The sequence below is a fragment of the Hyaena hyaena genome, unplaced genomic scaffold (assembly GCF_003009895.1).
Source record: "Hyaena hyaena isolate Hyena2069 unplaced genomic scaffold, ASM300989v1 scaffold_1981, whole genome shotgun sequence".
Taxonomy (NCBI): domain Eukaryota; kingdom Metazoa; phylum Chordata; class Mammalia; order Carnivora; family Hyaenidae; genus Hyaena; species Hyaena hyaena.
The window spans coordinates 123,093-135,010 of record NW_024082609.1 but is presented as its reverse complement, the minus strand read 5'-3'; the positions used below and the strand labels follow the sequence as shown (position 1 = coordinate 135,010).

At 43.3% G+C, this 11,918-nt stretch overlaps 1 long non-coding RNA gene across 1 annotated transcript; it reads left to right on the top strand.

The window, feature by feature from the left end:
• The first annotated feature begins 10,158 nt into the window (after positions 1–10,158).
• Positions 10,159–10,908, top strand: LOC120227051. The gene is made up of 2 exons (XR_005527162.1): positions 10,159–10,221; positions 10,504–10,908. It is a non-coding gene; the product is annotated as an uncharacterized LOC120227051 (long non-coding RNA).
• The last annotated feature ends 1,010 nt before the right edge of the window (positions 10,909–11,918 follow it).

Genomic DNA, 11,918 nt, shown 5'->3' with positions numbered 1-11,918 from the left:
GCCTTCTGAGAGAACACACACACACACACACACACACACACACACACACACGAAAGAGAGGATTAAGGAGAGAAGTCGACCTACTTGGCCTCAGTTTCCAATTTGTAAAATGAGAAAGCCAGACTAGAAGGTTCTCCAAGGTCATTTCCAGCTCTGAGTGTAGGAGACCATCCCTAATCCTGTCCTGTATTAGCCCTTTGTGGACAGGGAGATTAAAAACACAGGTGGCTCTCCAGCAAAACTTTAATTGCAGAGCTTTAATTAGAAAAAGAATCAAAATACTCTTTCAGATTATGTTTTCTTTTATTTTTAATTGTGTTTTTATTGTTTCCATTTTATTTTGAGAGAAATGAAAGCTGCAATTTGCCAAAGTGCTGCACCCGTTTCCTTGCCATACAACTGCCCTAGCAAGTCGGCATAAAACGGTTTTCTAAAATGTATTTTCAGTGAGAAACGGAGATCCCTGAAATTTGTCTTGAACATATTTTTCCCCTTTAGACCTCTTGTGGGGCTCTAGAGTTTCCATACCTCATTGCCAAGAGCATGGCAAAGGAATTCAACTCGGTTTAGTAATTACCTCGTGTTAGTCTCACTCAAAGTTCTTTTTCTCTTAATGGGTTAGGAGAGCCATTCAGAGACTTTGATTCTAGTAATAAAAGTTGGAATGGGGAGGGTTGCCTGTATGGCTCAGTCAGTTAAGTGTCTGAATTCAGCTCAGGTCATGATCTCACAGCCTTTGAGTTCGAGCCTCCATGTTGGGGTCTATGTTGACAGCTCAGGCAAGGCAGGAGCCTGCTTCAGATCCTGTGTCCCCCTCTCTCTGTTCCCCCATCCTGCCACTTGCACACTGTCTCTCTCTCTCTCTCAAAAATAAAATTTAAAAAATTTCTGATGGGGAGGTTAGGTGAAGGTGCATGTAATGTTTAGCCTATTAAATTGGCCATATCCAGGGGCGCCTGGGTGGCTCAGTTGGTTAAATCAGGTCATGATCTCACGGTTCATGGGTTCAAGCCCCACATCAGGCTCTGTGCTGACAGCTAGCTCAGAGCCTGGAGCCTGTTTCAGATTCTGTATCTCCCTCTCTCTCTCTGACCCTCCCCTGCTCACGCTGTCTCTCTCTCTGTCAGAAACAAATAAAACATTTTTTAAAAAAATTTTAAATGGCCATATCCAGAGCTTACTCAGTGTAAATTCTTACCAGAGACTCTGAATAAGGGCAGGTCAACATGGAAGAAGGCATGAGAAAATGACAGAGCTGAGGGAAGTCTGGGAGTATCCTCCCCTCTCCGAATTAGGTCCCGCGATTACAGTGGACATTTTTTGCCCCCTGTAATGGCATGAGGGAAAGATCTCCCCATGATTCCTTGTGTGCTTCCAGAACACTGACTCACTACCAGGCTTCATGGTGAAGCATGTACATTATACCAGTTACTCAATCTTTCTATGGTGGAGGACCACTTTCCTTCCTCCCCTGATCTCCCATCTACTCGGTCTAATACGTACACAAAATGCAATGCAGATGAGTCACTGAAAAAATTACACACAAAGCAAAGACAATCAAAATATAAATCTCAGATTTTAATTATTAGATTCAGTTACTCTGTAAAATTGCAATAGACGTTTCTAACCATCCTCAATTTCTATCTTGTCTTGTTGGAGATGGTGATGAAAATGTGCCCACTTTGAGTAGCACTGGCTAAGAGCAGGCCAACAGTATTTTCTGGTTCCCAGTAATTATTTCAGGGGTGTTCTTATGACCTGAACTAGTGCCATTCACCTGAATGCTGGGACTTAATTGAGACACTGGGACAACGATTCTGTTTTTCCTGGCTGGATGCCATCTTGGGACCCCAAGAGAAGTGGCTTGAGAATGAGTCCACACTGAGAAAGCAGAACCAAGGGACAGTGAGTCCGAAGCTGGATCTACTCCTATATTGCAAGGCAGTATAAGTCAGTAAATTAAAATTAAGCATGTCGAATTCATCTGATTTTCTACCATCTGCAAGGGAGCCTTCTGTGATACAGTGATTAATTTGCATATTTCTTCAAGAATTCTCAACAGCTTCTCTGTTGCCAGTCCTCTTTCCAAAACAGAGATACCTGGGGATGCCATTCTTCTGGTTATGAAGCTTCCCACTGCCGTAGCTTCCCAATGTGCTCAGCACAAAGTTCAAGTTCCTTAAACTGTCACTCAAAGGCACTCACCGCAATTCCCTTCCTGCTTTTTCAGCCTAATTTTTTGCTACTCTCATCCTCGGGCACATACCGTGCTTTAGCGTGACCAGACATGTATTTTTATATATGTTATATAGGTTTGCTCTTGTTCCCTCTGGCTGGATTGCATTTACTCTTCCCACACCCTTTTCTGACTTTCTAAGAATAGACCTTGAGAACATAAGGTGTTCATTATCCTTAAATATCAAACATTATGCATCACCACCATTCCTGCTGGTTCAAGGGCTAATTTTGCAAGTGTTGTCAGGAGGTCAAATTGATGCACCCAGATATTTGATAAAAGTTGCATTGAGACCCTAGAGATCTCTTTCATAGGGAATATAATATGGTTTTACTCCCCAAATCTCAAAAAGAGACATGCTCAGACAAAGTTTTTAAGTTCCTATAAAAATGAAGAAGTAAGAAGTGGAAATGTGCATCCATACCAAAACATGTAGAGAAAGGTTCATAGCAGATTTATTCAGTACAGCCAAAAAGCAGAAACAATCCAAAGATTTAACAGATCAATGTGTAAACAAAACATGGTGTATGTCTACAATGGAATATGATTTGCCATAAAAAAGGCATGTTACATATTCCATCATGGACACATTTTACATGTTACCACATGGGTGATACATGTAACCACATGGATGAAGCTTGACACATTATGAAAGAAACCAGATACAAAAGGCCACGTGTTGCAGGATTCCATGCATATGAAATGTCCAGAATTGACAAATCCATAGACAGAGTAGGTTAGTGGTAACCTAGCGTGGGGGCAGGAGGAATGAGAAGACAGAAGTATGCATGAAGCCAACTGGGGAAAGCTGCTTTTTTGAATAATGAAAATGTTCTAAAGTTGACTGTGGTGACTGAATGCACAACATTGTGATTACACTAAAAGCCACTGAATTGTACACTTTTCATGGGTGCTTTTAGGTTATGTGGATTAAGTCTCAATAAAGTGGTCTAAAAAAAGTTTATAAGAGCTTTATTCATACTTGCCAAAACTGGGAAGCAGCCAAGATGTCCTTCAGTAGGTGAATGGACAGATCAACTCTGGTTAATCCAGACAATGGACATTATCCAACGCTAAAAAGGCATGAGCCATTAAGTCCTGATAAAACATAGAGGATCCTTAAATGCATATTACTAAGTGGAAGAAGCCAATCTGAAAAGACCACACACTGTATGATCATACTATATGACATTCTGGAAAAGAAACAACTCTGAAGACAGAAAAAAGATCAATGGTTGCCAGGGATAAGGGGGTAAGATGGGATGAATAGGCAGAGCACAGAGGATTTTAGGGCAAAGAAACTGCTCTGTACGACACTACACTGGAGGACACATGTCATCATACATATTCAAACCCATAGAACATACAACAGAGTTATTTTTCTTTTATAGTTTATTGTCAAGTTTGTTTCCATATAACACCCAGTGCTCATCTCAACAAGTGCCCTCCTCCATGCCCATTCCCCCTCTTCCCCTCTCTCCCACCCCTATCAGCCCTCAGTTTGTTTTCAGCATTCAAGAGTCTCTCATGGTTTGCCTCCCTTCCTCTCCCCAACTATTTTTCCCCTTCTCCTCCCCCATGCTCTTCCGTTAAGTTCTTCCTAATACACCTATACGTGCAAACATATGGTATCTGTCCTCCTCTGCGTGACTTATTTCGCTCAGCATAACACCCTCAAGGTCCATCCATGTTGCTACACATGGCCAGATTTCATTCTTTCTCATTGCCATGTAGTATTCCATCATATAGATAAACCACATCTTCTTGATCCATTCATCCGTTGATGGACACTTAGGCTCTTTCCATGTTTTGGCTATTGTTGAAAGTGCTGCTATGAACACTGGGGTACATGTGCAGATGTATGGTATTTAAAATTTTATTATTCATTTATGCGTCCCTGAGAGTCATACATAATATAGTTCTGGAAAGCAGGTTTGCAGAGGGCAATAGAAGAAACCTATAAAGACATTGGTGCCAAGAGTGAAAAGGAAAAGTACTTAAGGGGATGATAGAATAATAACAGGAACTTTTCTTCACAAACTTGCAGTTAATGGACAAAGTGAATATTTATAGCCACACAACTGCTTTAATTGTAGGACTGAGGTGACTCTTTAAGGAGTCACTTATTGTTTAAAAGTGTAAGAGGTGCTGAGAACATTGGGGATTTCATTGTCAGGGCTCTGCTACTTCCCAGCTAGGTGATCTAAAGAAGTCACTTACTGTCTCTGAGCTTCAGTTTTATTCTTTGATAAAAGGGGCAAATGATACCTGTCCTCCTTACATCAGAGGTGATTGTGAAAACTGCTTTACATCATAGGGTGATTGTGAGGTTGCTACAAGTAACACGCTTAGGTATTGGCAACTCATTTGTATTTGATGTTAGCTGTGAATCTCCCCAACTAAATATCAGTGGAGGTTATTTTGGTGCTACCAAAAAAAAGAAAAAAAAGAAAAAAAAGGTGTACCTTTAATATTTTGTTCCATTAAATTTTGAAGGAGCTTCTACCAGGTTCTGAAAACAGTTTTAACTCAAGAGGCACAAGTGGCTATCTAGCCAAAGTATGCATTTGTAAAAGAGAGAAGCCACTGGTCATCTTCTCAAAGAATCATTAATTTTTGAGGCACCTTGATGGCTCAGTTGGTTAAGCCTCTGACTCTTGGTTTTCAGCTCAGGTTATGATCTCATGGTTTGTGGGTTTAGGACCCCCATTGGGGTCTGTGCTGTCAATGTAGCTTCAGATTCTCTCTTTCCCTCTTTCTCTGACCCTACTCCACTTGCACTGTTTTTAACTCAAAATAAATAAATAAAATTAAGAAAATAGAATCATTAATATGTATCAGGAAATGGGCGAGGTTAGACGCAGAGCATCCCTTCTAAGGAGCACGATGTGCCTGAGCAGTTAGGACCCACAGCGCACGCTGCTTCCCTCGTCTGTTCCAGAAATCACCTGGCATCCACACGTGCAGCAGTACACCTGTCCTGTGTGCGTGTGTGACTCTTGGCCTGTGCAGGGCTTTCCCTGGAGCAGCACCGTGAGGTCCTTAAGGACAGACACCAGGCCTTATAGGTGCTTGTGTCTCCTAGTTTCCAACAGTAAATGTTCCTTAATGAAAAGTTGGCTGAGTCTGCATGTCAAGGTCAAGGGGAAGTGGTGCCTGTGGCAGAGTTCATCCTGACAGAGGTTACGTATTCTTGCATAATTGAAAGGAGACTCAGCTGGGCAGGTGTGAAGTCTATCCTGCTCTTTCACAGATGATCAAGTATAGTTCTATGTCTGTGGTGTCAAATAAAGGGCATCACAGTTTAAGAAAGACATGACAGATTAGGAAGCAGTTCAGAGGACAGCTGTCATGAAGATAGTTTAGAAAAGATGATCTAGGAAGAACGGGAGGAAATACTGGGGTTATTTAAATCTGACAAAAGGAGCCTGTAGAAAGTGTCACAGGTAATTGATTTTTGAATATATGTGGAGATGTTTTTACAGGGTGGAGGTTCTCAACCCTTTTTCATGGCAAGGCCCTCTTAGGAAAAGATTAGATTTACAGAATCCACAGGGTAGATTGTGCTCTAAGGCTATGACACTAGGCCTTGCCCTGCAACCAGAGGACTGAGGAGATCAACAGCTTAGCATCTAGTAACCCATGCTGGCCTTTGGGGAGTGTTATGAACTGAATGTGCTCCTCCTCAAAGTCATATGTTGAAACCTAATCCCAATGTGATGTTATTAGGAGTTGGGGACTTGGGAAGCTGATTAGGTCATGAGATTGAGGTCTTCATCAATGGGATTAGTACCCTTAGGAAGAGACCCCAGAAATCCCTCACCCACTTGTAGGGAAAGGATATACTTGTCTGTGAAAGTGGGTCTCAACAGACATTGAATCTGCCTGTGTCTTGATCTTGGACTTCCCAGCCTCTAGAACTGTGAGAAATGCATATGTATTGTTTAAACCATTCAGTCTATGGTATTTCTGGTATAGCACCCCAACTCACTGAGAAGAGATTTGTGCACCTCTTAGGGAATTGATGTAGAGAAAAGAGACTGTCTGTATTTTAGGTAGAGTAAGAAGAAGTAGGGTAAAAGTTTTATGAAAGATTGAAATAAATGGAGAAAACATTTTATACAATTTGGAAATATTCGATTGCTTGGTCAAAGTTGTGTGTGTGTGTGTGTGTGTGTGTGTGTGTGTGTGTGTATGTGTGTGTGTCTAGCATGTCCCCAAAGCAGTTTAAGCTTCACTAACTTCAGAAAAGTGCTACAGACTTACTCGGAAGGTCATTTGAAGGTTTCATTATTTACACTTAATTTATACTGATTTTACTTTGGGGAATATTGAATAATGAATTATTGATTTTAGTTGAGTCAATCCCTCTGAAGATGGTAAAGCCCTAGTAAACCTACAATGTGCTAAGCCACATGTACAAAACTAAGCAAGTATGAAAAAATGTAAGATATATATCTGGGTTCATGGAAGGCAAAAACATTCTATAGGAAAGATGGATTTGAGGATATATGTGATTCTGAGTATGAATGTCTGGATATAAGCAAAAACTACAAGTTGTTTTGCAGACTTTCAAGGCAGTGGAAAAGTTTCACTTAGAATCGGTGAGACCCAAGTCAATGTCTCCAAACAGTAAAAGTGGACCCAGGTATACATGGGTTATAGATGGATTAAGCAGAAAATTTCATTAAGGTAAGTATATGACATGATGAAAAGGTGACATAGGAAAACAGGATGGCAGGAAGGGCAGAGGGACCTGGAGGCCTAGAAGAGGTGATTGGATCTTCTGGGCTGATTGGGGGGAAGGGGTATGGGCACACCCTCTTCAGTTGTCCCCTCTACCACCCTCAGAAACCCTTTGTGACTCTTCATTGCTCTATGATGTAAGCCTAGAGAGTATATATGGTCCAGCATCTGCACACTCAGAGCTCAGTTATCTTGGGGAAGACTTGTGATTTGATTACCTATGGGCAGTTACCTATAGGCAGCCTTTTTGATTCTCTCAGTTCCTAATAGCCCTACTGAACCATGTTGAACATCAGCTCAACATGCATGGAGATGGACTCCAATTTCCCCTCCTTCTGTGGGCTGTCGTTTTTCCTTTTGTTCCTGTGGTACTTGATGGGGATTCCATTTCTATTCTGGAAAACCAAACCTATCCAAAAGGTAAGGAACCCTGAGGGAACCCTCAACAGAGATTATCACTGTTTCCATTTCTAGTCCCATATTAAAAACAAATAATGCTTATTTTTGAGAGAGAGAAAGACAGAGCATGAGTGGGGAAAGGCAGAGAGAGAGGGAGACCCAGAATTGGAAGCAGGTTGCAGGCTCTGAGTTCTCAGCACAGAGCCTGATGAGGGGCTCAAATTTACAGACTGCAAGATCATGACCTGAGTCAAAGTCAGATGCTTAACCAACTGAGCCACCCAGGCTCCTCTCTAGTCCCAAATTTTAAAATGACTTTGGTAGGATCATCTTTCACTTTGTCCCCTGCCTTCTCAGCAGTCCCTCCAGGAGACCTAAAATATCAACTTCTCTGCCTGAGCCTCCCCGAACACCTGCTTCCACCTTCCTACCAAACTCAATGACCCCCTTGGCGCACTTTTTTCACCCTCACCACCGGATCACTCTTTGTCACCAGGGCCTTTTCCTCCCTTGGATTCCAAATTCTCAGTGGAACATTTCCAACCCCAACCTCTTGTCTTTTCCCCTCTCCCACCATATGATGCTGAGAGTATGAATTATGTTGTCCAACCACAGTTTACTTTGTCTCTAAATACCATCTTCTTTCTTGAACCCACCCTTTCCCAAGATGTCAATCCCTTTACCAGAGTTGTCCCAGACAATGAATCCCACTGAGACCTGTGTTTGTCATCATGCAGTACCAACCCTGTCTGTTTCACCACCACCAGACTGCACTTTAACTGTGACTAAATCTAAATTGATTTACATCTCCTTGAAGCCTGTTCTGGAGAACTCTCTAAAATGGCCCTGCCATTTTGTTTGCTGTCCACTTATATCCTGACAAACACAGGCATTGACTGTTCAAGCTTGTCTATCTCAGAACTCTCTGGGTGGCAAGCTCATGCCAAAGACTTCTTCCCTTCCACCTTGGCTGTGTATAATTTCAGTCAAGAGTTTCTTGGGGCGCCTGGGTGGCTCAGTCGGTAAAACGTCCAACTTCAGATCAGGTCATGATCTCACGGTTAGTGGGTTCGAGCCCTGTGTCAGGCTCTGTGCTGACCACTAGCTCAGAGCCTGGAGCCTGTTTCAGATTCTGTGTCTCCCTCTCTGACCCTCCCCTGCTCACGCTGTCTCTCTCTCTCTCTCCCTCCCTCTCAGAAATAAATGAAACATTAAAAAAAAGTTTCTTGCCTTCCATTCTTCAGAGGCTTCTTCCAACCTCTTCAACTGTCTCCTCCTCATCTCAGAAACCCTTTGTGATTCTTCAGTGCTCTGTGATTGAAGCCTGTAAAATGTTATATAGTCCAGTGTCTGTATACTCAGAGCTCTGTTACCTATAGGCAGCTTTGTGATTCTCTCATTTCTGAATACCCCTACTGAAACATGTTGAGCTCAACAAGCTTGGAGATTGACCCTAATATCACCTTCCTGTGTGGGTTGGGGTTGCCCCTTCTGTTCCTGTGCTACCTGATGGGGATTCCATTTTCAACCTGAAACACCAAACTCATCAAAATGTAAGGATTCCTGGGGGAGCCCTCAACAGACATTAGTATTGTTTCTATTTCTAGTCCCAAATTTTAAAATAAGTTTGGTAGGATCAGACACACCTCAAATGGGCATTCAGTCCTCTAGGAAAAGAGATCTGCCAGGGCTAAGGGTTAAGGAAGTACTAATGTTTCCACTTGAAGCTCACAGACTATCTGGGTGTGGTGGTGGGTCTTAGATAAAATCCCAAACATAGGGATTCTGTAGTCCTAGTTTGGGTTTAGAGAGTATGGGATGTGTATAAGAGAACAATGATCCCCAGCATTTGATCATGGGTCACCTTCTCATGTGAGGTGTCACTCGACCAAGTCTTCCATTGTGTTGGGCTGATCAAGAGAAGATGATTTTGAGAGAGAGTGTAAGTAGGGTGGGGCAGAGAGACAGGGAGTGAGGTTTCCCAAGCAGTCTCCATGCTGTCAGCACAGACCCTGAGAGCCTAATCCTACAAACCACGAGATCATGACCTGAGCTGAAATCAAGAGTCGGACACTTAACTGTCTGAGCCACCCAGGTCCTAAGAATGTCTCTGTTTCTGAGAGAAGAGTGAGATGAGTCCCAGCCCCTCATTCTTTTATTTTCATTCTAGTGTCAGGGCGGACCCAAGAGGGGCAGGAAGAGTTGGGCACTGAGAGGTAAGATTCTGCCCATTCCACCTGAGTTCTCCCAAGGACGACCCTTTCCGTCCTTTCCATGAGATTCTAGGGCCATGATTCCTGAGGATGTCACTACTAGGCACAGTCCCCATCTGAAAATGGAGGCCTCAGAGCAGTCACAGCCAGAGGCCCTTATATTCCCTGCTCCTCCCCATCCCTGAGCATGGAGCTGTGATGGATCTGGGCAATGAGTGTTGCCCAGTAAGTGGCTGTGTGAGATGTCAAGAGTCAAAACTTCTGTCTCGTGATTTGTGAAAGACCTGTGACATCATGGATACTTATGATTCCTCCCTGAGGTAACCACTGACCTCTGTGCTTCACAGAGGTGGTTTGAGCATCACCTGAGACAGTATTATCTTAAAGTACTTTCATTTACATATATTTAAGTTAATACAAATATCACATCATTGACCATTTGACCTCATCTATGATTATTGGGGCATTCAGAATCTTATATCCCAAGGGTATCTCATAAAGGGACTTCTGTATAATACCTATGTTCCTATTTTCACCACATATAACCCACTCTTCTGATTTCCCAGGTTGGAAATGCAGTCATAGAGAAGAGGAAAAGATAAGGAAGTTGATGTCTAATTTAAGGAGGTGACTACTCTTTCCACTTCTATCCTGATCCCTCCTAGAGCATCATGTATGCAATTGTAAGGATTCAGGGCAGCCTGCCAGTCATAGGAGGGGGTAGCCATAGGAATAGATATATGAATGAGGGCATTGGGGTGAAGGCTACTGAGTGTATTATGATTTCATAAATGTGGAACACTGTGAAGGGGCAGCAGGCTTCAGGCAACCCCTCCCTTGGCAGGTCAGCAGGTCCTCCTTTCCTTGTCTGGCCCTGGCTGCAGCTTTGTATCTCCTTGTCTCCTTAAGCCACCTACACCAACAACGTGATACCATCCACATTCGTCGCCTGTTATGTCCAGACCCCAACTGTGAGGTGTGTAATAACACCACTGCTGAGATCAATCGGCTGCTGTACCCAGAGGCCCTAGAAGATGCTACTTCCTTGATTTCCACAGCTTCTGTGACTGAGCATTATTCACCTTGTCCCAAGCCTTCTCAACAATCCCTCCAGAAGACCTAGTATCAGCCTCTCTGCCTGAGCCTTCCCTACCACCGGCCTCTACCCTCCTACCTAACCCAGTGACCCCCTTGGCAGCCTTTTCCTCCCTTCAATTTCAAATTCCCAGTGGACCATTTCCCACCCCAATCCTTTGCCTCTTCCCCTCTCCCACCATATGATGTTCAGACAGTAGACCCTGTTGCCCAACCAGAGGCTACTTTTTCTCTGATCTCATCTTTTCTCATGAACCCACCCTTTCCCAAGATGTTAACTTTTCACCAGACTTGTCCCAGACAATGAATCCCTGCTGAGACCTGTGTTTGTCATCATACACCACCTACCCTGTCTGTTTCACCACCACCAGACTGCACTCTCACTAAACTGATTTACATTTCTTTGAAGACTGTTCTGGAGAACTCATCTCCAGAATAGCCCAGGTGGGTTATCTACTTATGTCTGAACAATCACAGGCATTGACCATGGAGTTTGTCAATTTCAGAATTCTTTTGGTGGCAAACTCATACCAAAGACTTCTTTCCCGTTACCTATACTGAATATAATTTCAATTAAGAGTTTCTTGCCCTCCATTCTGCAGAGGCTTCTTCCAGGGGAGACCTTGAAGCCAACCTTGTAGACCCTGGTGATGTCTCATTTCTCAGCCCTGATGTCCTAGCGCTTCTGGAGAAATCCAAAAGAGGAGTAATTTCCTGATTTGGGAGGAATAGAAAAAGGGCTCTTTCCAAAACAACTTAGGCTAGACTACACACTAAATACTTCAGGGAAAATGCTAGAGTCAATTGCTGATAAGCATGACTTGACAGCCTCCCTTCCTGGAGGATGGAACAGCAAAGATAAAGGAGCCGCATGTGCATCTGCAGCCCCCATATCCTATGAACTTGGCAGAGGGCCATTTACAGCAAACACCTATTCAGCTCTTCTGGGGTATCCCAGCTCTGTATGACTAGTCCTTGCCCTCTGCTCCCCATGTCTCAGATAAGGATAGAATCTCTGCCTCCATAGACCAGGAATCTCCAGTCCTTCCCCAACCATGCCCTCTGTTGCCCATATCTCAGATGATTGCTCCTCAAACTTTAAATCTCTGCCTCCACAGACCAGGAATCCTGAGTACTTTCCCATCCACTTTCTCTAGCCTTACTTGATACCAGCCTCAACCCCTGCCTCAACCCCAGCCCCAATCCCAGCCCCAACCCTAGCCCCTATA